The sequence below is a fragment of the Zophobas morio genome, unplaced genomic scaffold, assembly GCF_036711695.1.
Source record: "Zophobas morio isolate AGI-343-1 ecotype UQ-CSIRO unplaced genomic scaffold, CSIRO_AGI_Zmor_V1 ptg000008l, whole genome shotgun sequence".
Classification (NCBI taxonomy): Eukaryota; Metazoa; Arthropoda; class Insecta; order Coleoptera; family Tenebrionidae; genus Zophobas; species Zophobas morio.
Window position 1 is genome coordinate 5,441,360 of NW_026972113.1, and position 25,430 is coordinate 5,466,789.

The 25,430-nt window shown below is 27.3% G+C and overlaps 1 protein-coding gene across 2 annotated transcripts in view; it reads left to right on the forward strand.

Moving 5' to 3' along the window:
* Positions 1-346: 346 nt before the first annotated feature.
* LOC135125139 (uncharacterized protein) overlaps positions 347-25,430 on the forward strand; it is a 275,297-nt gene continuing 250,213 nt past the window's right edge. For both annotated transcript variants that reach the window (XM_064050495.1, XM_064050496.1), the window contains exon 1: positions 347-543. The gene's annotated coding sequence lies outside the window, so the exon portion shown is untranslated. The remainder of the gene's footprint in view (positions 544-25,430) is intronic.

Sequence of the window (25,430 nt, forward strand, 5' to 3'; positions counted from 1 at the left end):
ATCTCCAGTTCAAGAATTGAGTTTAGACATTTAATTTTGGAATTAAGATTTGTTTCTGTTTTTTAGAATTGGAATCCCGACTTTACAAATGAAAATTTCGATTTTCCAGATCAAAGTTTTGGTGTCAAAATGTACACAATGATGGTCATAATTTTCATAATGGAAAAAATGGAAAACTGAGGCAAACAATCACTAGTTTGAACCGATATTTAAAAACCGAAAAGTTGCGGTCTGCCTCGAGACCCCCACAGTTATCGGCAACGTAGGATTCTGCGCTGTCAGCGTGACAAGAGTGGGGAAAGCGCAATGTTTTCAAAACATTTTTCTTCAGTCTGCTTCCAGCGAAGTTACTGTGTACTTCGCTCCGCGGAAATTGCGCAAAATTGTCAAAATTGTGTGCTTTTCGGTGGTGACAGTGCCCGTAAATTAGTATTCCGTTTGAGTTTTCCCTCGCCGCCCTTTTACCATTGATGTCGGACTAGTCGCGCCTGTTTTTCTTGGGATTACGCTACCATATGAGGACCATGCTGGGTGTCTTACGTTGTAAGTGTTTGTTTACTCGTTCCCACATGTACCTATTTTCTATTGTGATTAATCCAAACCGGATTTGGTCGCATGAATTCCAAGCAGAAAAAACGCGTCATGCGTCTTCACGTAACTCTTATCCAACAAAAAAGTAAAAGTTATTAAGCAAAATTAAACACCAGATCTGTATTTCTAATTAGCGAATGAAAGTGATTTTCAATGTTTCGCTCTTTCCGAAGAAAACGAGGCCAATAACCCCATATTGCTCCCGTACAGAAGTTATATTATTTCGGTGTTATGAAATGTAGGCCAGCCGGAAATAAAAATCTCATTTTTCATCGGATCCTCAAATATTTGCACGTCTTGAATTCAGACGGATGCTGATTAAAATCAGCCGATTTGCATATACAGAGTGGTGCGATGAATTACGATTCGGGGAGGGTTTTCGATTCGGCTGTGTTTACCTACTGGTTATTGGAGACACAAATGTCATTTAGGGTCAATGGTGCGTGAAAATCAGAGAGCCGCCCCGGGATTAGGGACACCTTTGAAGTGATGCAATTGTGACCGTGTAATCGATTCTGTCAGCTACAGGGTGATTTTGGAAAATTGATACTGAAGTATGCAAAGTCGAGCGAGCTTAACTAGCTTCCGACTGGTTCTGAAAGTGTTCATAAATAATTATGGTTTCATCAAAGTTGACTTTGAGTTTGCCGCCTTGTTGAAACTAGGGATTCGCAATAATCGAGACTAATCTCGTTCTCGTCTCGGAATCGCTTAAAATTCGGGACGATACCCGAGACCGATACCAGAAAATAAGCGAGACTCACTTTCGAGACCTTTTGCCGAAACTCTCGGCGAGATCGAGACCAAATGCCGAGACTCTCGAGTATCGGTTTTATAAAATTATATGTAAATAATTTGAAAAAAACATTTATTTAGTTCTATTCTAATAAAATATAAAACAGAGAAAGATAATTAAAAACGAGTATGTTACGAGTATATAAAAAAATCAAAGCATAATTTTATTTGCATGAGGGCAATGAGCCCAGGAACCAATACACAATTGACTTCGTGCAGTTTCGGCTGTGAGCCGATTTCTTTCTTTCCGCATAATTTGTCCTGCCCTTGAAAATACTCTTTCCACAGGTACGGATGTAGCAGGTATGGCTAGAATATCTTTGGCCATTTTTGCTAAATTAGGGTAAATACTTCTATGAATGTTCCACCATTCTAAAATGTTTATGGTAGGTGCTGGGGCTGGTTCTGTATAATAACGGTTAAGCTCAGTTCTCCAACATTCTGCTGGAGACAAATTAGCAGTGGTGTCGTCAAAAAATGCCAATATACTGCTTAGGGGATTGTTGTCTGTTGATGCCGTTGATTTTGTAGGTTGATGCTTTGGGTAGTCACTGTCCTCATAATAGGGGTGGTATTCCTGCTGAAAAACTTTTTCAAAAAATACCACTGAATAATGTTTCAACTCTTTTCCCCATGCAGTTTGATCGAATTTCCGTAGGTTATGACGCGGATCTAATAATAGAGCGGCACAATAAATCCAGTTAATTTTTTGATAGTGTTTCAGGATTTTTCTTTTTCCATTTTCACATGCATTATAAAAGCATATGCCGGTTTCGTCAGCAATATTCAATGAATTCATGAATGACTCCAGTCTATCAAGTAGTAAATTAAAGGCTATAACGGTTAGTGATAAGGTAGGATATTGTTCTCCTTCCAAAACCACTGAAAAATTTTTAAAATATTTTAAAACTTCTTTCAATTTGTTCACCCAAATCCATTCATAGGCAGTTAGAGAATAGCGCTTTAAAACGGCATTATTTTCAGAGAGCAGTTGTAAAGCTTCTTTCATACTGTAAGCAACTTCCAGCATTGCCTGCGTACTGTTCCATCTAGTTGATACATCTAAAGGAGGATCCTTGTAGGTTATTCTTTTTACTTCACAACAACTTCTAAACTTATTGCATAGTTGTTCTGATTTACGTATTTTTTTAAATATTCCACGAATTTTTTCAACAAATGATATTCTATCAGCATCGTTTTCCTCCTCAGAATCTTCTTCATTGTTCTCATCAGCACTATAATCATCTTCATGATCCTCTGTTCGTACCTCTTCTATTTTTAGAGTGTTTAAAATATCTTTCACGCCTAAGTTGCAAATGTGTGCATACATCGGAAGTGGCTATTTTTTTCGTCAAATCTAATGCTTTCTTGATTCAGAAGTTTTTTCAATTCTGCTATAAACATGTCGTTGGCAGAAGCATTGTCCATGGTGATGCCTTGAATTTTTTCTTTAAGACCGAAAAATTCTATAGATGAGTGAAAGAGTTTTGCAATGTCTAAACCTGTATGTTTTCCATCAGATGGTAAAAAATCTAAAGTTAGAGAACATAATTTCCAGTTGTCATCTATGTAATGTGCTGTTATTCCATAATAAGATTTTCTGTTAACAGACGTCCAACCGTCTACAGTAAAAGAAATTTTACTGCTAGTGTCAAGTAAAAGTTGTTTTACATTTTCACGCATTTGTTCGAAATATTTGAGAGTTTTACAACGTAGTTTGTCTTTTTTTGGCATTGATAGATTTGGAGAAATTAATTTGAAATAATTCTGTGTAGCTTCGTCATCAAAAAAGTTATACGGCAAACTTTTTCTTGATGTCCATATAACTGTTTCTTTAACAAAAATGTCTGTTGCATCGGCTGTTTTCACCAGATGCTGAAAAGCAAAAAAATCGTAGTTGTATTTATATAGGTTAGTAATCAGAACTTATTACTTAAAAACATGTGATTACGTTATTACGAGTATTATTATATGAAATATGTAAAATCTTTTTTTTTATTTAAGATTTTGAGAGATTTTCAGAGCACGGAGCTTTGAAGCAACCAATGCAGTTAGTTCTGATTTTTTGTTTTACAGTCACATTTTGTGACAATGAAAGACTATTGTTTTACACAACTTCTAAAAAAATTTAATTGTCGTCAGAGGCAGAGGCATTAAGTTTTGCTAAAAAAATCATAAAACAACCCAAAATTGGGTTTTAATATCCAATTATAGTTCCACAGTAGGACCTTTTTTTAAAAAGAGTCGAGCCCCCAAAGAGTAGCTAATAATTTTATAATTTGTTTTTTAAATTGGAACTAATGATTTTTTCGCAAAAATTCAGCTTTAATTATCACAAAACTTGACTGAAAAAGGATAAATTCGAACTCACTGCGTCGGCACCGGCCGTTTCAAACTTTGGTAAATCCCCCTGTTAATTATATATTCGAGAAGTGAGAAAAAAATAACATTCACATTCACACAAAAACCTATATTGTACCTGTATTTACCTTTGAAGTAGACTTAAATGCATCCTCCAATTTCAGTTGCCCCTTCTCTGCGACATTAACATTAACCCCAAATATTTCTTCATATGAGTTTCGATGTATTGACTTTAAATGTTTTTTTAATCCACTTGTGTTGGAATCCTTCATTTTTATACATTTTCTTGTCGAACACAATTTACAAACACCTATTTTAAAATTATTTTCCATTTCAAAATGAAAAAAATCTTTGACAGTTCGTTTTTTTTCTGTGCTTGCAGTCGAAGGTTCACTGTCACTATCAATCGCGTTATTAAGATGTACAGATTCATTATAATTTGTTTTCTTTGACTGCATCTTAAAGATCCTTGTTCAAGGTAAAGCCTACTAAATTTTTTTCAATTCTTTCTCAATAATATCTCAGTCTGGCACGTCAGCGTACTTACACTCGAATGCGAATAATATTACAATGCTCGACAAATCATTAGAAATTGAACTGGTTTTCTTAATTCTCAGAAAGTTCTTGACCCCAGTGGATGTAGGAAAACAATTCTAGGAAATAAAGACTGTAGCGAGACTTTCGAGACTTTCGAGACTCTCGCGAGACGATACCGAGACTATAATAATCGAGACTCTCGAAAATCGAGACCGATATCTACGTTTCGAGATTTGACGAGCCCGATATCGAGACCCATTAAATCTCGACGAGACGAGACGAGACCGAATCCCTAGTTGAAACAGGAGATCAATTAAATTGTCAACAATGACGAGTTGACGTTTGCTGAACTTTTACCTATTGTACATACTCGTTAAAAAATTTAGTTAATTTTAATGTTTGTCACATTGTACATTGTAAGTACAGTCTCGTATAACATAATTTGTAACAAATGGTAACATTAAAAAGGTTCACATTCAGAATACAACGGACACTTTGAATTTTGGTTTCATGATTAACGAAAACTGTGACCGGTAGTTTTTTTTATACATTTTGTTGTTGTGTAAAGTAAAAGAAGGCATATACTTGGTCATAAAAGTCTGCCTTTCCTCAAAAGAATGCACTCTCGGACTCGCTCAGGGCGAATTTCGCTATAAATTGATATAATAATTCATTAATATTATATCATGAAATTTTTATGGTATATAGTGTGATAACCATAATACCTTAGCCGCAATTTAACTTTTTTTTTAATCGATTTGGTCTTGTAGAAGTGTTAACAAACTAATCGTCACTAACTGTTTAGAATTTATTGTCATAATAAATCAATTTTCCAACTTTTGATTTTTTCAATTTTTATATTTGGCAATTTCTCGTTTCTTCAATTTTTCGATTTGCAATTTTTTATTTTTTTTGTTTTTTTATTTTTAAATTTTTCGGTTTTTCGATTTTCCAATTTTTGGATGTTTCAGTTTTCAGATTTTGCAATTTTTCTATTTGCAATTTCTTGAGTTTTCAATTTTTAATTTCTCACTTTTTGGATTTTCGATATTTCGATTTGGAATTTTTCAATTTTTATTTTTTTGTTTGTTAGTCCTTGCTAAGATAAGACTGATTTTAGCAAATCATATACCCTCTAAGAAGAGAGAGGGCGGGTGGGCGGGCCTAGTACATGCTAAGATAAAACTAATTTTGGCAAATCACATACCTTCCAAGAAAACAGAGGGTGGGTGGGCGGGGCTAGTACTTGCCAAGATAAGATCCAATAATATTAAGAGTATTCATTGGAATGAAGAGGGGGTCGGGGGGTGGAGTTACTGCTTGCTTATAACTCTTTTTAGAAAAACCTAAACTCAGCTCCGCCCATTTCTTGTCGCTTGCCTCTATTTTAACAAGCGGTAGAGTCTAAGATTTAAAACAAAGTAAAAAAGGCCCCTCCCACCTACCTTTATTCCATTTACATCATTTGATTTTTATTGGTTCTGGAGAAAGAATTTCACGAGTTTTCAATTTTCCATTATTCAATTTTAAAATTATAAAATCGAAAGAAATATTAAAAAAAATAAGGAATTGTAAAAAGAAAAATAGTGTTATCAAAACGAGAAAATGAAAAACAAGAATCAAGAACTTGAAAACGAAAAATTCTAATATCAAAAAATTGATGGAAGGTAAATAAATTTCATTTATTTGAGCCACCTGTTTAAGCAAGTCTAAAAAAAAAAATAATGCAGTGGATAAATCACAAGTAAACACTCATCATATTTTGGACATTTTGGGTAGAATTTATTCGGCAAAATTTTGAGATGACATCATCATTTTTTTTGGGGGGGAAATAAACAGACATTATGTATTTTGATTAACCATTTACCATGTTCACAATAACTTTAAAACGTCTGCAAGATTTTAAACCATTCAGTTTTGCAATTCTTGATTTATTCAATAAAATAAATTGATTGATCCATTAATTTTTTCGATTTTTTGCTTGAATTTTTCAATTCTTCAATTTTTCAGTTCTTATTTCTTCAATTTCGAGTTTTCAAGTTTAAAATTTTCGTTATTTTTTTCAGTGTTTCGATTTTATTTTTTTGAGTTTCTTGTTTCTTCAATTTTTCAATTTGCAATTTCTCGACTTTTCAATTTTTAATTTCTCACTTTTTGGATTTTTCAATTTTTCGATTAGCAATTTTTCATTTTTTTTTTTTGTTAGTACTTGTAAGGCTGATTTTAGCAAATTACAACAAAAAATAAATAAACACCCAAAGAACGCGAGCGCAGCGAGCACATTTATGTTGCGATAATCCTATAGTTTTTTGTTTTTAGTAATAGCAAATCTTTTCAACTTCACTTTTTTGAGTACTAAAAAATTCTTTCTTAACAATTCAGCTTCTCAGGGATATTGATGATTATTTTTTTTGTTATTGACAATTTAATAATTATTATTGCTATTGTTTTACCGGATCGATTCTTTTAAAATTTTATGTAAATGTCCCTCATCTCCACCAACAGCGTGATTTTTAATTTATTAGTCGTTTCTTCAGTTTTTCGTCGTTTCAATTTAATTTATCGCTTTTTCATTTTCGAGCTTTTCAGTTTTTCTTTTCAATTACTTTCTCGATTGTCTGTCTTTTGAATTTTTCAGTTCATTCTTTTTTCAATTTTTTGTCCCGTAAATCAATTTTTCGATTTTTCGTTTAGTTTTCCATTTCTTCTTTTTTCGATTTTTCATTTTTTCAATTTATCGATTTTTCAGAATCTTGATTTTTAATTTATTTTTTATTTCTTCTGTGTTTCGTCTGAATTTTCCAATTTTTCGATTTTTCATGTTTTTGAAATTTTCAGTTTTTCGTTTCTTCAATTGTATTTTGAAATTTGTAGTTCATTCTTTTCTTAAATTTTTCCTGGTTTGAATTTTTCAGTTTTTTATTTCTTCTATTTTTTGCTTTTCATTTCTTCAATTTTTTTTTAATATTCTCGATTTTCAATTTTTCGATTTTTCATCTTTTGAATTTTTCACTTGTTCGTTTCTTCAAATAATAATAAAATTAGTCCATTTTTCATGTTTGAAATTGTCAGTTCTTCTTTTATTCAATTAATTTTGCGATTTTTCGTCTTTTAAATCTTCCAATTTTTCGTTATCTTTCGACGTTTTCTTCTTTTTTTCGATGTTTCAAATCCTAGGTTTTTAATTTATTTTTCGGGTCTTCAGTTTTGCGTCCGAATTTCTGAATTTTTTTGTTATCTTTTTTATGTTTTAATCTTCTGAATTTTTCCGCCTTTCTTTTCTTCAATTAATTTTTCGATTTTTAATGTTTTGAAACTTTCAGTATTTCGTTTTTTTCATTAATTTATTTTTTTTTTCATTTTTGAATTTTTCAGTTTTTCTTTTCAATTAATTTTTCGATTGTTGGTCTTTTGAATTTTTTAGTTTTTCGTTTCTGTTTTCGAAATTTTCAGTTTATTCTTTTCTTAAATTTTTCATCTTTTCAATGCTGAAGTGTTTACTTTTTCATTTCTTTTTTTTTCACTTGTTGGTTTCTTCAAATAATTATTCCATTTTATAGGTTTGAAATTGTTCGTTTTTCTTTTATTGAATTAATTTTGCGATTTTTCGTTATTTTTTGACATTTTCGGTTCATTCCTTTGTTCAATTTTTCATCTTTTGAAATATTCAGTTTTTCATTTCTTCTTCTTTCGCTTTTTCATATCTTTAATTTATCGATTTATCAGATTCTTCAATTTTTCAATTTTTGAAATTCTCGATTTTGAGTTTTTCGATTTTTCCTCTTTTGAATTTTCCACTTGTTCGATTCTTGAAATAATTTGTCCATTTTTCATGTTTGAAATTGTCCGTTTTTCTTTTCTTCAATTATTTTTAAGATTTTTCAACTTTTAAGTTTCTCAATTTTTCGTTTCTTCATTTTTAATCTTTTGAATTTTTTAATTTTTCGTTACGTAAATCAATTTTTCGATTTTTCAAATTCTAGATTTTCTATTTTTCGATCTTTCATCTTTTGAATTTTTCACGTGTTCGTTTCTTCAAATATTTAGTCCATTTTTTGTGTTTGAAATTGTCAGTTTTTCTTTTTTTAATTAATTTTGCGATTTTTCCTCTTTTAAGTTTTCCAATTTTTCGTTTCTTCAATTTTTCGTTATCTTTTCACATTTTCAGTTCATTCCTTTCTTCAATTTTTCATCATTTGAATTTTTCAATTTTTCGTTCCCCTAAATTAATTTTTCGATTTTTCTTCTTTTGAAGTGTACAGTTATTCATTTCTATTTTTTCGCTTTCTCATTTCTTTAATTGATCGATTTTTGAGATTCTTGTTTTCCAATTTTTCGGTCTTTCATTTTTAACTTGTTCGTTTCTTCAAATAATTAGTCCATTTTTTATATTTGAAATTGTCAGTTTTTCTTTTCTTCAGTTAATTTTGCGATTTTTCGTCTTTGGAGTTTTACAGTTTTTCGTTTCTTCAATTTTTTCTATCTTTTAACATTTTCAGTTCATTCTTTTCTTCAATTTGTGAACTTCTGATTTTTTCAATTTTTCGTTCCGTAAATTATTTTTCGATTTTTCTTCTTTTGAAGTGTTCACTTCTTCATTTCTTCTTTTTTTGCTTTTTAATTTCCTTAATTTATCGATTTTTCACATTCTCGATTTTCACTGTTTCGATTTTTCACCTTGCGTTCTTCAATTTTTCAATTTTAGAAATTCTGGATTTTAAGATTTTCGATTTTTCAATTTTTTGAATATTTCACTTGTTCGTTTTTTCAAATAATTCGTCCACTTTTCATGTTTGAAATTGTCCCTTTTTCTTTTCTTCAATTATTTTTACGATTTTTCGTTTCTTTTAAGTTTTCCAATTTTTAGTTAAATTTTGACATTTTCGGTTCATTTCTTTCTTCAATTTTTCATCATTTGAATTTTTCAATTTTTCGTTCCTAAATTAATTTTTCGATTTTTCTTCTTTTGAAGTGTACAGTTATTAATTTCTATTTTTTCGCTTTCTCATTTCTTTAATTGATCGATTTTTGAGATTCTTGTTTTCCAATTTTTTTGATCTTTCATTTTTCACTTGTTCGTTTCTTCAAATAATTAGTGCATTTTTTATGTTTGAAATTGCCAGTTTTCCTTTTCTTCAGTTAATTTTGCGATTTTTCGTCTTTTAAGTTTTCCAGTTTTTCGTTTCTTCAATTTTTTGCTATCTTTTAACATTTTCAGTTCATTCCTTTCTTCAATTTGTGAACTTCTGATTTTTTCAATTTTTCGTTCCGTAAATTATTTTTCGATTTTTCTTCTTATGAAGTGTTCAGTTCTTCATTTCTTCTTTTTTTGCTTTTTAATTTCTTTAATTTATCGATTTTTCACATTCTCGATTTTCAGTGTTTCGATTTTTCACCTTGCGTTCTTCAATTTTTCAATTTTTGAAATTCTGGATTTTAAGATTTTCGATTTTTCAATTTTTTGAATGTTTCACTTGTTCGTTTCTTCAAATAATTCGTCCATTTTTCATGTTTGAAATTGTCCCTTTTTATTTTCTTCAATTATTTTTAAAGTTTTTCGATTAGCAATTTTTAATTTTTTTTTGTTAGTACTTGTAAGGCTGATTTTAGCAAATCACATGTCGTCTGAGAAGATAGAGGGCGGGTGGGCGGGCCTAGTATATGCTAAGATAAAACTAATTTTGGCAGATCACATACCCTGTAAGAAAATATAGGGTGGGTGGGCGGGGCTAGTACTCGCCAAGATAAGACTGAAAAATATTAAGAGTAGTCTTCCTCCCACCCACCCTTATTAAAAAAAAAAAAGAAAAAAAGTAAACACACCCAAAGAACGCGAGCGCAGCGAGCACATTTATGATGCGATAATCCTATAGTTTTTTGTTTTTAGTAATAGCAAATCTTTTCAGCTTCACTTTTTTGAGTACTAAAAAATTCTTTCTTAACAATTCAGCTTCTCAGGGATATTGATGATTATTTTTTTTGTTATTGACAATTTAATAATTATTATTGCTATTGTTTTACCGGATCGATTCTTTTAAAATTTTATGTAAATGTCCCTCATCTCCACCAACAGCGTGATTTTTAATTTATTAGTCGTTTCTTCAGTTTTTCGTCGTTTCAATTTAATTTATCGCTTTTTCATTTTCGAGCTTTTCAGTTTTTCTTTTCAATTACTTTCTCGATTGTCCGTTTTTTGAATTTTTCAGTTCATTCTTTTTTTCAATTTTTCGTCCCGTAAATCAATTTTTCGATTTCTCGTTTAGTTTTCCATTTCTTCTTTTTTCGATTTTTCATTTTTTCAATTTATCGATTTTTCAGAATCTTGATTTTTAATTTATTTTTTATTTCTTCTGTGTTTTTCGATTTTTCATGTTTTTGAAATTTTCAATTTTTCGTTTCTTCAATTGTATTTTGAAATTTGTAGTTCATTCTTTCCTTCAATTTTTCCTGGTTTGAATTTTTCTTTTTTTTATTTCTTCTATTTTTTGCTTTTCATTTCTTCAATTTTTTTTAATATTCTCGATTTTCAATTTTTCGATTTTTCATCTTTTGAATTTTTCACTTGTTCGTTTCTTCAAATATTAATAAAATTAGTCCATTTTTCATGTTTGAAATTGTCAGTTTTTCTTTTATTCCATTAATTTTGCTCTTTTTCGTCTTTTAAATCTTCCAATTTTTCGTTATCTTTTGACGTTTTCTTCTTTTTTTCGATGTTTCAAATCCTAGGTTTTTAATTTATTTTTCGGGTCTTCAGTTTTGCGTCCGAATTTCTGAATTTTTTTGTAATCTTTTTTATGTTCTAATCTTCTGAATTTTTCCGCCTTTCTTTTCTTCAATTAATTTTTCGATTTTTAATGTTTTGAAACTTTCAGTATTTCGTTTTTTCGATTAATTAATTTTTTTTCTCATTTTTGAATTTTTCAGTTTTTCTTTTCAATTAATTTTTCGATTGCTGGTCTTTTGAATTTTTTAGTTTTTCGTTTCTTTTTTCGAAATTTTCAGTTTATTCTTTTCTTAAATTTTTCATCTTTTCAATGCTGAAGTGTTTACTTTTTCATTTCTTTTTTTTCACTTGTTGGTTTCTTCAAATAATTATTCCATTTTATAGGTTTGAAATTGTTCGTTTTTCTTTTATTGAATTAATTTTGCGATTTTTCGTTATTTTTTGACATTTTCGGTTCATTCCTTTGTTCAATTTTTCAACTTTTGAAATAATCAGTTTTTCATTTCTTCTTCTTTCGCTTTTTCATATCTTTAATTTATCGATTTATCAGATTCTTCAATTTTTCAATTTTTGAAATTCTCGATTTTGAGTTTTTCGATTTTTCCTCTTTTGAATTTTCCACTTGTTCGATTCTTGAAATAATTTGTCCATTTTTCATGTTTGAAATTGTCCGTTTTTCTTTTCTTCAATTATTTTTAAGATTTTTCAACTTTTAAGTTTCTCAATTTTTCGTTTCTTCATTTTTAATCTTTTGAATTTTTTAATTTTTCGTTACGTAAATCAATTTTTCGATTTTTCAGATTCTAGATTTTCCATTTTTCGATCTTTCATCTTTTGAATTTTCACGTGTTCGTTTCTTCAAATATTTAGTCAATTTTTCGTGTTTGAAATTGTCAGTTTTTCTTTTTTTAATTAATTTTGCGATTTTTCCTCTTTTAAGTTTTCCAATTTTTCGTTTCTTCAATTTTTCGTTATCTTTTCACATTTTCAGTTCATTCCTTTCTTCAATTTTTCATCATTTGAATTTTTCAATTTTTCGTTCCCCTAAGTTAATTTTTCGATTTTTCTTCTTTTGAAGTGTACAGTTATTCATTTCTATTTTTTCGCTTTCTCATTTCTTTAATTGATCGATTTTTGAGATTCTTGATTTCCGATTTTTCGATCTTTCATTTTTCACTTGTTCGTTTCTTCAAATAATTAGTCAATTTTTTATGGTTGAAATTGCCAGTTTTTCTTTTCTTCAGTTAATTTTGCGATTTTTCGTCTTTTAAGTTTTCCAGTTTTTCGTTACTTCAATTTTTCGTTATCTTTTAACATTTTCAGTTCATTCCTTTCTTCAATTTGTGAACTTCTGATTTTTTCAATTTTTCGTCCCGTAAATTATTTTTCGATGTTTCTTCTTTTGAAGTGTTCACTTCTTCATTTCTTCTTTATTTGCTTTTTAATTTCTTTAATTTATCGATTTTTCACATTCTCGATTTTCAGTGTTTCGATTTTTCACCTTGCGTTCTTCAATTTTTCAATTTTTGAAATTGTGGATTTTAAGATTTTCGATTTTTCAATTTCTTGAATGTTTCACTTGTTCGTTTCTTCAAATAATTCGTCCATTTTTCATGTTTGAAATTGTCCATTTTTCTTTTCTTCAATTATTTTTACGATTTTTCTTCTCTTTTAAATTTTCCAATTTTTCGTTATCTTTTGACATTTTCAGTTCATTCCTTTCTTCAATTTTTCATCATTTGAGTTTTATAATTTTTCGTTCCATAAATTAATTTTTCGATTTTTCTTCTTTTGAAGTGTACAGTTATTCATTTCTATTTTTTCGCTTTCTCATTTTTTGAATTGATCGATTTTTGAGATTCTTGTTTTCCAATTTTTCGATCTTTCATTTTTCACTTGTTCGTTTCTTCAAATAATTAGTCCATTTTTTGTGTTTGAAATTGCCAGTTTTTTTTTCTTCAGTTAATTTTGCGATTTTTCGTCTTTTAAGTTGTCTAGTTTTTCGTTTCTTCAATTTGTTGTTATCTTTTAATATTTTCAGTTCAGTCCTTTGTTCAAATTTTCATCTTTTCAATTTTTCAATTTTTCGTTATGTAAATCAATTTTTCGATTTTTCTGATTCTTGATTTTCAATTTTTCGATCTTTTATCTATTGATTTTTCACTTGTTCGTTTCTTCAAATAATTATTCCATTTTTCATGTTTGAAATGTCAGTTTTTCTTGTCATGAATTAATTTTGAAATGAAATGAAAAAGTTAAAAAATTGTAGAATCAAAATACTGAAAAAACCCAAAATTGAAACATCGAAAAATAGGAAAATCGAATAATTGAAAAATGGAAAAGTGGAAGATTTGAAAAAATGAAAAATCAAAACATTCAAAAGTTGAGAAATCGAGAAATGGGAAAATAAAAAAATCAATCGAAAAATTGATAGAAATTCAAAATTTAGAAACTTGAAAAACTGAAAAACTGAAGAGGGGAAAATGAAAAAAATCGTTAAACTGAAGCATCGGAAAATCGAGAAATCGAATAATAAAGAAACCAAGAAATTTTTAAATCGGAAAATTGAAAGATCGAAAAAGTAAAAAAATCGGAAAATCAAAAAATCAAAAGTCGACAAATCGAAGAAATTAAAGGATCAAAATATTGAAAAACCCAAAATCGAAAAATCAAAAACTGAGAAATCAAAAATTTCAATTTCTCAAAAAATTGACAAATAGAAATATTGACGAACTAAAAAATCCAAAATTCGGGGTATCGAAAATTCTGAAATTTAAAAGTTTGAAAAATTGAAGTATGGAAAATCTGAATAAATGAAAAATTGAAAAATCGAGACATTAAAAATTCGAAAAACCGAGAAAAATCCAAATTCCAAAATTTAAAAAGTCGAAAAATCCGCAAATTGAAAAATTCCTAAACGGAAATGACGAGAAATTAAATAATTGATATATCGAAAAACTGAATTTAAAAAAAATTTAGAATTCGAAAAATTGAAAAACCGAAGAATTGAAAAATTGGAAGATGAAAAAATAAGAAAATCTAAAATTTTAAAAATTGAAAAATCGAAAAACCGAAAAATCAAGAAATTAAAAATTATAAAATAGAAATGTGAAACTGAGAAGTCGAAAAATTTCAAAAATCGAAAAATTGAAAAATCAAAAAAGTGAAGAATGAAAAATTTAAATGTTCGAAAAATTGAAAAATATAAAAATCGAATAACTGAAAAACCCAAAAATCGAGAAATAGAATAAAATTTTCGAAAAGTGAAAAATTAAAAATTCTAAAATTTAATAATCAAAAAATCGAAGAGTCGAATAACCGAGAAATTTAGAATTCAAAAATCTGAAAAATTGAAAAATCGGAAAGCTGAAGAATAGAAAAACTGAAAAATCAAGAAATTGAAGAATTCCAAAACTGAAATGAGGAAAAATTGTGAAAACGAAAAATTGAAAAATCGAAAAAGCAAAATAATCTATAAATCGATAAATGAAAAAGTTAAAAAATTGTAGAATCAAAATACTGAAAAAAACCCAAAATTGAAACATCGAAAAATTGAGATATCGAAAAATAGGAAAATCGAATAATTGAAAAATAGAAAAGTGGAAGATTTGAAAAAATGAAAAATCAAAACATTCAAAAGTCGAGAAATCGAGAAATGGGAAAATAAAAAAATCAATCGAAAAATTGATAGAAATTCAAAATTTAGAAACTTGAAAGACTGAAAAACTGAAGAGGGGAAAATGAAAAAAATCGTTAAACTGAAGCATCGGAAAATCGAGAAATCGAATAATGAAGAAACCAAGAAATTTTTAAATCGGAAAATTGAAAAATCGAAAAAGTAAAAAAATCGGGAAATCGAAAAATCAAAAGTCGACAAATCGAAGAAATTAAAGGATCAAAATATTGAAAAACCCAAAATCGAAAAATCAAAAACTGAGAAATCAAAAATTTCAATTTCTCAAAAAATTGACAAATAGAAATATTGACGAAGTAAAAAATCCAAAATTCGGGGTATCGAAAAATCTGAAAAAAAAAAATTGAAAAATTGAAGTATGGAAAATCTGAATAAATGAAAAATTGAAAAATCGAGACATTAAAAATTCGAAAAACCGAGAAAAATCCAAATTCCAAAATTTAAAAAGTCGAAAAATCCGCAAATTGAAAAATTCCTAAACGGAAATGACGAGAAATTAAAAAACTGATATATCGAAAAACTGAATTTAAAAAAAATTTAGAATTCGAAAAATTGAAAAGCCGAAGAATTGAAAAATTGGAAGATGAAAAAATAAGAAAATCTAAAATTTTAAAAATTGAAAAATCGAAAAACCGAAAAATCAAGAAATTAAAAATTATAAAATAGAAATGTGAAACTGAGAAGTCGAAAAATTTCAAAAATCGAAAAATTGAAAAATCAAAAAAGTGAAGAATGAAAAATTTAAATGTTCGAAAAATTGAAAAATATAAAAATCGAATAACTGAAAAACCCCCAAAAATCGAGAAATAGAATAAAATTTTCGAAAAGTGAAAAATTAAAAATTCTAAAATTTAATAATCAAAAAATCGAAGAGTCGAATAACCGAGAAATTTAGAATTCAAAAATCTGAAAAATTGAAAAATCGGAAAACTGAAGAATAGAAAAACTGAAAAATCAAGAAATTGAAGAATTCCAAAACTGAAATGACGAAAAATTGTGAAAACGAAAAACTGAAATATCAAAAAAGCAAAAAAATCTATAAATCGATAAATGAAAAAGTTAAAAAATTGTAGAATCAAAATACTGAAAAAAACCCAAAATTGAAACATCGAAAAATTGAGATATCGAAAAATAGGAAAATCGAATAATTGAAAAATGGAAAAGTGGAAGATTTGAAAAAATGAAAAATCAAAACATTCAAAAGTCGAGAAATCGAGAAATGGGAAAATAAAAAAATCAATCGAAAAATTGATAGAAATTCAAAATTTAGAAACTTGAAAAACTGAAAAACTGAAGAGGGGAAAATGAAAAAAATCGTTAAACTGAAGCATCGAAAAATCGAGAAATCGAATAATGAAGAAACCAAGAAATTTTTAAATCGGAAAATTGAAAAATCGAAAAAGTCAAAAAATCGGGAAATCGAAAAATCAAAAGTCGACAAATCGAAGAAATTAAAGGATCAAAATATTGAAAAACCCAAAATCGAAAAATCAAAAACTGAGAAATAAAAAATTTCAATTTCTCCAAAAATTGACAAATAGAATTATTGGAGAACTAAAAAATCCAAAATTCGGGGTATCGAAAAATCTGAAATTTAAAAGATTGAAAAATTGAAGTATGGAAAATCTGAATAAATGAAAAATTGGAAAATCGAGACATTAAAAATTCGAAAAACCGAGAAAAATCCAAATTCCAAAATTTAAAAAGTCGAAAAATCCGCAAATTGAAAAATTCCTAAACGGAAATGACGAGAAATTAAAAAAATGATATATCGAAAAAGTGAATTTAAAAAAAATTTAGAATTCGAAAAATTGAAAAACCGAAGAATTGAAAAATTGGAAGATGGAAAAATAAGAAAATCTAAAATTTTAAAAATTGAAAAATCGAAAAACCGAAAAATCAAGAAATTAAAAATTATAAAATAGAAATGTGAAACTGAGAAGTCGAAAAATTTCAAAAATCGAAAAATTGAAAAATCAAAAAAGTGAAGAATGAAAAATTTAAATGTTCGAAAAATTGAAAAATATAAAAATCGAATAACTGAAAAACCCAAAAATCGAGAAATAGAATAAAATTTTCGAAAAGTGAAAAATTAAAAATTCTAAAATTTAATAATCAAAAAATCGAAGAGTCGAATAACCGAGAAATTTAGAATTCAAAAATCTGAAAAATTGAAAAATCGGAAAGCTGAAGAATAGAAAAACTGAAAAATCAAGAAATTGAAGAATTCCAAAACTGAAATGAGGAAAAATTGTGAAAACGAAAAACTGAAATATCAAAAAAGCAAAAAAATCTATAAATCGATAAATGAAAAAGTTAAAAAATTGTAGAATCAAAATACTGAAAAAAACCCAAAATTGAAACATCGAAAAATTGAGATATCGAAAAATAGGAAAATCGAATAATTGAAAAATGGAAAAGTGGAAGATTTGAAAAAATGAAAAATCAAAACATTCAAAAGTCGAGAAATCGAGAAATGGGAAAATAAAAAAATCAATCGAAAAATTGATAGAAATTCAAAATTTAGAAACTTGAAAAACTGAAAAACTGAAGAGGGGAAAATGAAAAAAATCGTTAAACTGAAGCATCGAAAAATCGAGAAATCGAATAATGAAGAAACCAAGAAATTTTTAAATCGGAAAATTGAAAAATCGAAAAAGTCAAAAAATCGGGAAATCGAAAAATCAAAAGTCGACAAATCGAAGAAATTAAAGGATCAAAATATTGAAAAACCCAAAATCGAAAAATCAAAAACTGAGAAATAAAAAATTTCAATTTCTCCAAAAATTGACAAATAGAATTATTGGAGAACTAAAAAATCCAAAATTCGGGGTATCGAAAAATCTGAAATTTAAAAGATTGAAAAATTGAAGTATGGAAAATCTGAATAAATGAAAAATTGGAAAATCGAGACATTAAAAATTCGAAAAACCGAGAAAAATCCAAATTCCAAAATTTAAAAAGTCGAAAAATCCGCAAATTGAAAAATTCCTAAACGGAAATGACGAGAAATTAAAAAAATGATATATCGAAAAAGTGAATTTAAAAAAAATTTAGAATTCGAAAAATTGAAAAACCGAAGAATTGAAAAATTGGAAGATGGAAAAATAAGAAAATCTAAAATTTTAAAAATTGAAAAATCGAAAAACCGAAAAATCAAGAAATTAAAAATTATAAAATAGAAATGTGAAACTGAGAAGTCGAAAAATTTCAAAAATCGAAAAATTGAAAAATCAAAAAAGTGAAGAATGAAAAATTTAAATGTTCGAAAAATTGAAAAATATAAAAATCGAATAACTGAAAAACCCAAAAATCGAGAAATAGAATAAAATTTTCGAAAAGTGAAAAATTAAAAATTCTAAAATTTAATAATCAAAAAATCGAAGAGTCGAATAACCGAGAAATTTAGAATTCAAAAATCTGAAAAATTGAAAAATCGGAAAACTGAAGAATAGAAAAACTGAAAAATCAAGAAATTGAAGAAATCCAAAACTGAAATGACGAAAAATTGTGAAAACGAAAAATTAAAATATCGAAAAAGCAAAAAAATCTATAAATCGATAAATGAAAAAGTTAAAAAATTGTAGAATCAAAATACTGAAAAAAACCCAACATTGAAACATCGAAAAATTTAGATATCGAAAAATAGGAAAATCGAATAATTGAAAAATGGAAAAGTGGAAGATTTGAAAAAATGAAAAATCAAAACATTCAAAAGTCGAGAAATCGAGAAATGGGAAAATAAAAAAATCAGTCGAAAAATTGATAGAAATTCAAAATTTAGAAACTTGAAAAACTGAAAAACTGAAGAGGGGAAAATGAAAAAAATCGTTAAACTGAAGCATCGGAAAATCGAGAAATCGAATAATAAAGAAACCAAGAAATTTTTAAATCGGAAAATTGAAAAATCGAAAAAGTAAAAAAATTGGGAAATCGAAAAATCATGAGTCGACAAATCGAAGAAATTAAAGGATCAAAATATTGAAAAACCCAAAATCGAAAAATCAAAAACTGAGAAATCAAAAATTTCAATTTCTCAAAAAATTGACAAATAGAAATATTGACGAACTAAAAAATCCAAATTCGGGGTATCGAAAATTCTGAAATTTAAAAGTTTGAAAAATTGAAGTATGGAAAATCTGAATAAATGAAAAATTGAAAAATCGAGACATTAAAAATTCGAAAAACCGAGAAAAATCCAAATTCCAAAATTTAAAAAGTCGAAAAATCCGCAAATTGAAAAATTCCTAAACGGAAATGGCGAGAAATTAAAAAAATGATATATCGAAAAACTAAATTTAAAAAAAATTTAGAATTCGAAAAATTGAAAAACCGAAGAATTGAAAAATTGGAAGATGAAAAAATAAGAAAATCTAAAATTTTAAAAATTGAAAAATCGAAAAACCGAAAAATCAAGAAATTAAAAATTATAAAATAGAAATGTGAAACTGAAAAGTCGAAAAATTTTAAAAATCGAAAAATTGAAAAATATAAAAATCGAATAACTGAAAAACCCAAAAATCGAGAAATAGAATAAAATTTTCGCAAAGTGAAAAATTAAAAATTCTAAAATTTAATAATCAAAAAATCGAAGAGTCGAATAACCGAGAAATTTAGACTTCAAAAATCTGAAAAATTGAAAAATCGGAAAACTGAATAATAGAAAAACTGAAAAATCAAGAAATTGAAGAATTCCAAAACTGAAATGACGAAAAATTGTAAAAACGAAAAATTGAAATATCGGAAAAGCAAAAAAATCTATAAATCGATAAATGAAAAAGTTAAAAAATCGTAGAATCAAAATACTGAAAAAAACCCAAAATTGAAACATCGAAGAATTGAGATATCGAAAAGAGGAAAATCGAATAATTGAAAAATGGAAAAGTGGAAGATTTGAAAAAATGAAAAATCTTGACATTCAAAAGTCGAGAAATCGAGAAATGGGAAAATAAAAAAATCAATCGAAAAATTGATAGAAATTCAAAATTTAGAAACTTGAAAAACTGAAAAACTGAAGAGGGGAAAATGAAAAAAATCGTTAAACTGAAGCATCGGAAAATCGAGAAATCGAATAATAAAGAAACCAAGAAATTTTTAAATCGGAAAATGAAAAATCGAAAAAGTAAAAAATGAACTGGATCGTTTTTATACACAGCTTTTTTTTTATTTTCTTAACTTTTGGTTTTAATATAAAATAAAGTGGTAAAGTGGGAAAACAAATTCTATAACGAGTGAATTTAGTCAGAAATTCTCCACATTTTCTGATTTATAAAAACTTAGCTTTATGTCTGGCAGTTTCTGTTCTCTTAAAATTCACATATTTCCATAAATTATCCAGCCAAGTTGGATGTTAATTATATCGGAGATTTTTTGTTCGTGACTTTTGTAGCAATTAAATGCTGTCTTATGTACTTAAAATCTTTAGACGTTCGTTTGACATCAAGATTTAATTTTATTTCATTTATTAAATATCTTTTGGATTAATTACAAATTTTTTTATTCGTTAATAATTGTATTAATTTGATGGGTAGTGTACACTACTCTACTCTAAAAAGTGCCACTAAAAGTAAAAGTGTTAACTAAGCTTTAAAGAACCCGGACCCGACCATCAGCCGGGTCAGGCCGCCTAAAAAATGTCATTGACCACCACTTCACCTTTCAGCGCCATTAGACAAGTCTAATTGTCCCAGGATCAATATTTGGCTCTTCTGCAGACAAAACGCGGCTTGAGAATTACCAGAACACACACCATTACAACGGCACATCTGGATTTGCGTCATCCAGATAAACACGCTGCGACAATCAACACAACTGCTAAATTGAAATCGCCGAAATTAACGCAAATCGTGTTAGACGCAACCACAAATGGAGAGAAAATTTCGACGTGAAGGAAGTGAAACCGTCTCGGACAATTATTATTTACACCGCACAGCTTGTGAGACTTTGATCCGTTGTGACATCCACCCATGATGATTAAAGGATGCTTCGATACACTGACGGGTTGGTCCGGCGGGAATCGTCCAACCGGAATAACATGTTGGGATCGATTTGACAGATGATGCGCTGTTCTATTGCTGTGTAACTAATAATGTGTGAAGTTGCGGGTTTGGAGATTTTAACGGGAAAGCGGGATCTGGGGCAAACGTCGGACGCCGGCGGTGCAGTCCATTATCGTTTCTGAGTCAAACCCGATTGTGATCGAGTCATCCTTGAATTTTCCGGCTACGGCGAGCGGAGGGCGCAGAGAGACGGAATTCATCACCAGCCGTGACGAAAACGGTGCTCAGTCACGTTCCTCAGTCCCTATATTGATTTGTACTTGTATTTATTTAACAATAAACGTGAGAATCGAAATCTCGCGACCTTTTTTAACGTAAAGTTCAATAAAAGTTAATTCTGTTTCCACAAGTAAGATAAATACTGGCAGAAATGATTCCCTGAAATCTTCTTTCAACTGAAATATTAGCTTTAGAACTGGAACAACTTGGATTTTGAAAGCTGTGAATGAACGAACTTTTTAAGAAATTCATGAGCACACTCAAAAGTTGTATTAACTTCTTAACTGTGGTCAAACAAAAATGAAATTGTAAAAAATTGTACTGACAAATTTATTTTATTATTTCTCTATCGCTGTAAATAAGAAAGTCCGTCCGATGGAAAAATTGAAAAAAATCGAAATCTGAAAAATTTAGTTCCCAAAATTGAAATGTTGAAAAGTCAAAAAGTTTTAAAAATCGAATAACCGAGTTGTCAAGAAATTGAACCACCAAAAACTTGTAAAGTAGGAAAATTGCAAAATCGAAAAATGTAACAACTGAAAAATCATAAAATTTAAATTTTGGAAAAATTGGCAAATAGAAATAAACTAAATAATCCAAAAATCGAGGAATCGGAAAATCTGAAATTTCAAAGATTGAAAAATTTAAACATCAAATTGAAAAATTGAGAAATCGAAATATCGTGAAAAACCGAAAAATTAAAAATTTTATAAATCGAAAAATTTAAAAACCGAGAACTCTTAAAATATTAAGAAGTCGAAAAATTGACAGATCGAGATCAATTAAAACACCAAAAAATCGAAAATTGAAAAATAGAGAAATCGAAAAAGTAAAAAAATCGGGAAATCGAAAAGTCAAAGTGTCGACAAATCGAAAACTAAAGAATCAAAATATTGAAAAACCCTAAATCGAAATATAGAAAGATAAAAAACTGAGAATTCAAAAAATTGAAGAATAGAAATGTCGACGAAATAAAAAATTCAAAAATCGAAGAAAATTAAAGTATTGAAAAATGAAAATTCCAAAGTTTAAAATTTCGCAAAAATTAAAAATTCGAAAAACTGAAACATCGAGAAATTGAAAAATTCCAAAACTGAAATGGCCAAAAATTAAAAAATCAATAAATTGAAAGGTCAAATTTTTTTAAAAATCGCGAAATTGAACAATAAATAACTCGAAACATCGAAATATCGATAAATTGTGAAATAGAAAAATTGAAAAACTGAAAAATCAAATTTTTTAAAAAACGAACATTTTAAAAACCGAAAACCGATGATTTGAAAAATCGAAAATGGAAAAATAACGAAATCTCAAATTATAAAAATTGAAAAATTAAAATATTGTAAAATTGAAAAATCGAGAAAACGAAACCTCAAAAAAACGAAAAATTGAAAAATCTAGAATTTTTAAATCGGAAAATTGGAAAATCGAGAAATCGAAAAATCAAAAATTCGATAAATCGAAAAATTAAAGGATTAAAATGCATTGTGCAAACAATCGAAATATTGAAAAATCAAAAAACTGAGAAACAAAAAATTTCAATTTTCGAAAAATGAAGAATAGAAAAAATGTCAACGAACTAAAAAATTCAAAAATCGAGAAATTGGAAAATCCGAAATTTGAAAGATTGAAAAATTAAAGTATCGAAAAACGAAAAAATTGAAAAATCTAAAAACCGAGAAAAATCAAAATTCCAAAATTTAAAATTCCAAAACTGAAATGGCGAAAAATTACAATATCAATAAATTGAAAGATCAAATTTTTTAAAAATCGCGAAATTGAACAAAAAAAATCGAAATATCGGTAAATTGTGAAATAGAAAAATTAAAAAACTGAAAAATCAAATATTTTAAAAAACGAACAATTTAAAAACCGAAAACCGATGAATTGAAAAATCGAAAATAGAAAAATAACGAAATCTCAAATTTTAAAAATTGAAAAATTAAAATATTGAAAAATTGAAAAATCGAGAAAACGAAACCTCAAAAAAAAAACGAAAAATTGAAAAATCTAGAATTTTTAAATCGGAAAATTGAAAAATCGAGAAATCGAAAAATCAAAAATTCGACAAATCGAAAAATTAAAGGATCAAAATGCATAGTGAAAAAAATCGAAATATTGAAAAATCAAAAAACTGAGAAATAAAAAATTTTAATTTTCGAAAAAGTGAAGAATAGAAATGTCGACGAACTCAAAATCCAAAAATCGAGGATTCGGAAAACCTGAAATTTATAAGATTGAAAAATTGAAGTATCGAAAAACTGAAGAATCGAAAAATTGAAAAATCGAAACATCAAAAAATCGAAAAATGAAAAATTTAAAAATATAAAATGTTAAAATTAAAAAATGGAAAAATCAAAAAACCGAGAAAAATTCACAAATTAAAAAATTCCTAAACTGAAATGACGAAAAATTAAAAAATTGAGAAATCGAAAAACTGAATAAAAAAAATGTAAGAATTCGAAAAATTGAAAAATGAGAAGATGGAAAAATAAGAAAATCTAAAATTTTAAAAATTGAATAATTCAAATTTTGAAAAATTGAAAAACTGAGAAATCGAAACCTCAAAAATTGAAAAACCTAAAATTTCTAAATCGGAAAATTGAAAAATCGAGAAATCGAAAAGTTTTAAAAATTTAAAAATTAAAATAGGCATTGAAAACTGAAAAGTCGAAAAGTTTTAACAATCGAATAACTGAGATGTCAAGAAATCGAAACACTAAAAAATTCTAAAATCCAAAAATGTGAAATTTAAAATATCGAAAAATTGAAAAACCAAAAAAGTGAAGATTCAAAAATTTAAATATTCGAGAAATTGATAAATAGAAAATCGAATAACTGAAAAACCCAAAAATCGAATCAAATATTCGAAAATTGAAAAATTTAGAAATCTAAAATGTAATAATCGAAAATTCGAAAAGTCGAAAAACCGAGAAATCAAAAATCCAAAAATCTCAAAAATTGAAAAATCGGAAAATTGAAGAATAGAAAAACTGAAAAATAAAGAAATTGAAAAATTCCAAAACTGAAATGACGAAAAATTGGGAAATCGAAAAATTGAAAAATCGAAGAAGCAAAAAAATCGATAAATCGAAAAATCAAAAAGTCGAAAAATTAAAGAATCGAAATATTGAAGAAACCCAGAATTGAAACATCGAAAAATTGAGAGACCAAAAAATAGGAAAATCGAAGAATTGAAAAATGGAAAAGTTGACAAATTGAAAAAATGAAAAATCGAAATCTCGAAAAATAAAAGACTGAAAAATCAAAAATTTCAATTTTCGAAAAATTGAAGAATAGAAATGTCGACGAACTAAAAAATTAAAAAATCGAGGAATCGGAAAATCCGAATTTGGAAGATTGGAAAATTAAAATATCATTTTTTTAATTTTTTATAAATCGCGAAATTGAACAATAAAGAATCAAAATGTCGATAAATTGTGAAATAGAAAAATTGAAAAACTGAAAAATCAAAAGTTTTAAAAAACGAACAATTTATAAACCGAAAACTGATGAATTGGAAAATCGAAAATTGAAAAATCGAGGAAACAAAACCTCAAAAAAAAACGAAAAATTGAAAAATCTAGAATTTTAAATCGGAAAATTGGAAAATCGAGAAATCGAAAAATTAAAGGATCAAAATGCATATTGAAAAAAATCGAAATATTGAAAAATCAAAAAACTGAGAAATCAAAAATTTCAATTTTCGAAAAATTAAAAAATAGAAATATCAACGAACTAAAAATCCAAAAATCGAGCATTCGAAAAACCTGAAATTTATAAGATTCAAAAATTGAAGTATCGAAAAATTTAAGAATCGAAAAATTGAGAAATCGAAACATCAAAAAACCGAAAAATGAAAAATTCAAAAATCTAAAAATAAAAAAACTGAAAATTCGAAAAACAGAAAAAAATCCACAAATTGAAAAATTCCTAAACTGAAATGACGAAAAATTAAAAAAATTGATAAATCGAAAAACTGAATAAAAAATGTGAGAATTCGAAAAATTGAAAAATGGGAAGATGGAAACCTCAAAAATTTAAAAAACTAAAATTGAAAAGTCGAAAATCGAAAAATCAAAAAGTCGACAAATCGAAAAATTAAATATTGAAAAACCCCAAAATCGAAGAACTGACAAATCCAAAAACCGAGAAATCGAAAAATTTTAAAATTTCAAAAATTAAAATAGGCATTGAAAACTGAAAAGTCGAAAAGTTCTAAAAATCGGAACACTAAAAAATTCTAAAATCGAAAAATGTGAAATTTAATATCGAAAAAAAAAGTGAAGATTCAAAAATTTAAATATTCGATAAATGGATAAATAGAATATCGAATAACTGAAAAACCCAAAAATCGAATCGAATATTCGAAAATTGAAAATTCAGAAATCTAAAATGTAATAATCGAAAATTCGAAAAGTCGAAAAACCGAGAAATCAAAATTCTAAAA